Below are 4,389 nucleotides of genomic sequence, written 5' to 3'. Positions count from 1 at the left end.
ATCTTGGTTTAGTATTAAATGATGAGTCCCTTCAATTTGACGATATATTCAAGATAGACTGTCAGGACCAGTCCTGTGACTAAGAAATGTCTATCAAGTGAACTTGAATGTCAAAGGTTGAAAATGGTCCCTAATCGGAGTTTTCTATAAAATTGGACGCATAGAAAACGTTAGACGATTAGAATGCAAGATGACTAGTAGTTCTGTTTCTTGAACTATGTGGACATGGCAATGTCATAATCATTTGCATAGATACTTACTTTGGGAAGACTAGTATCGGACAAGACCTATGAAACTTTACTGTAAGAGATGAAAGTCTGTCATAAGTAAATTTCATTAAATTATTAGACACTAAATCCTCAATACCTGAGTGATTTGAGATTACTTGTTTGAGAACTGGTTGCTTTGACGTTGACCAACCGTCGCACCGTAAAAGGAGGCTATAAAGGCAACTCTCAGGTAATCACCTATCAAACGAAGTCTAATCTCAAGATCGCAAGATTGGGATTGTCCTCCCATAAATCGGGATGAGATGCTTAAAAGTTGTACAAGGCCACTCGGAGAGCTAGAAACTGTGAAATGCATGGCCGTGCTCGGATGAATCATAGGCTATGATTATCTGTTTATTTGATCAGTTGAACTCTGAAACCGAGGAACACCTCTGGACATAATAAGGATGACAACTCTTACCTTATGTTCAAGAGCAAGCATCGAGCGACAAAGGAATTAGGAAATGCACACTTGTCCCTAAGGACAAGTGGGAGACTAAAGGAAATAATGCCCTTGGTCCAAGTATGCATTCTATGTTAAGTCTAATAAATGCGGTTCAGTATTAATTAACAAGTTAATAATTCAGTGAGATCAAGTGAGCTGAATGCCTAGCTAGAGGCCGCTTCAGTTCAAGTGGAATTAATGATATTAATCCACAGCTTACTCTTGACTGAACCCGTAGGGTCACACAAATAGTACGTAAATGGATCAAGTATTTAATGGCATTAAATACTCCATCTATGAATATTCGGAACCGACGGATCTTGGTTTCAGTGGGAGCTAAGATCGTCACAGGCAAGAAATGAATACTCCGGAAACGATGATATTGCCGGAAACGGAAATATGGATCGTATCGGAAATGTAAATATTATCCAAGTCGTAGATGTTGCCGGAAACGGAAACATGGTACGTATCGGAAAATATTATCGGAAATGGAAATATTGCCAGAATCGGAAATATTGCCGGAAACGGAAATATTGTCAGAATCGGAAATATTACCGGAATCGGAAAATAATTCCGGAAACGGAAATATTAAATATTTGTTCGAAACGGAAATTAATTCCGGAATCGGAAATAATAAATATTGTTCGTATCGGAAATGAATTCCGGAATCGGAAAATTTAATCGGAAGCGCATCGTACGAATAAGCATCGGACGAGGCCTGCCGGACGAGGCCCAGCACGAAGCCAGGCCATCGCCCAGCAAGCCAAGCGCGCCGCACAAACAGCCACGCCAGGCCCAGCGCAAGGCCAGGCCCAGCAGGCTGCGCAGCGCGCACAGCACGCGCAGCGCGCAACGCGCGCGGGCGCTGCGTGGGCTGCTGCTCGCGCGCACGCATGGGGCCCATCGTGGCTGCCGTGCGTGTGTGTGCAAGTGTTTGTGTTCGTGCACGTTTCCTAAAACATGCAGAGTTCGGTTAATGATTAAATTCCTAATTCTATTTGATAAATTAATTAAATTAGAGTTCTTGTAGGATTCTAGGTTTAATTAATTTGTATCTGAATAGGATTTCGATTCCCTTTCCATACCCCTATAAATATGAGGCTAGGGCTCACAATTTATAACAAGTTTAAAAGTATTCAAAGTGAGTTTTGAGAGAAAAATTCAGCCACATTCCTTGCTCAAAAGTGCCGAAAATTCTAGTACCTTAAGGGCGATTCTAGTTGGTCAATCTTAAGGCGGATCCGGACGTGCTGTGGACTATCTACGGAGGGACGACACTTGGAGTCCTAAAGACTTGTTCTTGTTCGGTTCGGGCGCAGCTAGGGAAGGCACGCAACAAAGAGTATGCATCTAAATTATGCTATATGATTATGTGTAAATAATATGTATTCCTGGGTTAATGGTTGTTTCCGCATGATTTATGTAATATCATATGTATCATAACCTAACAATATGTACGCTTGGTATTATATAAAAAAGAAAAGTTGTGTTATTAGATTTTATAAATCGAATACCGAATAATAGATTAGGTTGCACAGTTACTTTCATGTAGGAAAAGAGAGATTCTATTTGCGATTTGTATTTAGTTAATGGTTATGTTGATTTTAAATAATCATTTTTAAAATTAATTCAATTAAATTGTTAAGTTAATGAGGGTATCATGATCATAGTCTATTTCATAGAGGCACTTAAAAATCATTCTTGTTTATAGTCTCAGGAATTCTCACAGAGATCAGCTCAAAAAGCCATAATAGAGAATTTTCGGAATATTTGAGCTCAAAAAGCCATGACGAAAAATTTCACAAATCTAAATGACCTCTTTCACAGAAAGATGGTTAATTGAAGATCTGAGGCTTTGCATTCATAGGAAGATATATCAATTGACAATAGTCACCTAAACTTCGAATACAAATTGACAGTTACGGAGTATAACACTAAAATATTTTTTCCTCCTTTAAGTGTAAGTATGTATTACTCCGTATTCAACAAGTTGTTACTCCATTAGTCATTACTCTATTATCATTTTTCCAATGCGAAAAAAACCCATCAATAATGAACACGCCTCCAAGAGAGGAGACTAACTATTACCAATGCCTATTTTTACTTTTTCTTTGAAGGAACCAATGCGTACTTAAATAATTGGATATTTTAAAAATGCTTTTTACATTCCCGTCAAACCAATATATAAGTATATAACCATCCCGTTCATCGAAGGGTGAGCAAAAACTAGTTACATTAAAATAAGCACTCAACTATCTACTTTTCAATAAAATAAGGCAAAATTGCCAAAAAGGACCTTTTATAGCTTAAAATTTGCGAGAAAATGACCTTTACGACAAAGTCAAATCTTAAACAAAAATTTCTTTGCGAGAGACAACTTGTTCCAACTTTCCGGCATTGACTTCAATTTTCAGCCTTTGACCACGACGTATAGGACACGTGCTACTTACTTTGGCTATTTTCATCATTTTCCCTCCAATTCCTACATATAAATAGCAAAAACAAAAAAAATTGACTTTTTTTCCATCTATTCCCCCCACCCCCAAACCCAGAATATCTTAGAAAAAAAATCAATTCATCCACATCACTCAATATGCAAGTTCGAAAGGTGGATGTTTTTTCTAATCAATCATCCCCCATCGGAATTCGAGTGTATTCAGCCAAAATTTGGTAACAGTGGTGTTGTAATTTTTTGGAATTTTGATGTAGGAAAATTAGGTTTTTTCCCCTTCTGTGAATTCAATTGAATTGGACGTTGTTTGTTACTTGTTTCAGAAAATATAGCTCCCATCACAAAGTGAAATGTGAATGTGGGTTTCCTGTTACTAAGATGAAAGGGTCCAGAGGTTTTGTGGAAGAAAAAAAAGTTCAATGTTTTTGTTATTTATATGTGCGAATTTGGAGGAAAAATGGCGAAATAGCCAAAACTAAGTGGCACGTGACCTACACGTACGTGATGGTCAAAGGCCGAAAAATAGAAGTCAATACCGGAAAGTGGGAACAGATTGTCTCCCGCAAAGAAATTTTAGTTTAATGAATTTGTCAGAAAATTTTTATAAGGTCATTTTCTCGCAAATTTTGAGCTATAAAAGGTCCATTTTGGCAAATTGGCCATAAAATAATACCCCACTATCTATTTTCCTTTTTTTTTTCTTATAAAATAATATTTGATAACCTAACAACAACTTATCTCCTAAAACTATGTGATATGGTATAAGTGTTAAAACTTATTTGAGAGGGAGTACTTTGTTTGACTTATCAACATATTACCCGAAAATACCATTTTGCCTTTGGGTAAGAGCATTTTGCCCGTTGTCTAAAAGCGGTAGAGCATATTAAATGCATTCAGTTGTACCGTGCACTCTCTTACATTTTCTCCTTACATGTGTTACAGATCATAATAAGCATAAAGATACTCTTTGTGTACGGTGCACCTAATAATTTTCATAATAGCGGTGTATCACTCATCCCGAGGCAATCTTTTAGTCACTTTTTCCACATGCTCTCTCTATTTCTTTTCCAAATGACCCACTTTACCAATCTATGTGTAATTTTTACATCCGTAAATTAGTTTAGTGAACTTTATTATATGAAAGAATATTTTAGGGATGGAGGTAGTATTTCATTACCTAGGTTAGGGCACACCCTTGACAAAAAAGAGTTTCCTAATTTTAT

This window comes from Spinacia oleracea, chromosome 3 (assembly GCF_020520425.1).
Source record: "Spinacia oleracea cultivar Varoflay chromosome 3, BTI_SOV_V1, whole genome shotgun sequence".
NCBI lineage: Eukaryota > Viridiplantae > Streptophyta > Magnoliopsida > Caryophyllales > Amaranthaceae > Spinacia > Spinacia oleracea.
The sequence above is the reverse complement of the archived record's forward strand: the minus strand, read 5'-3'. Positions refer to the sequence as shown.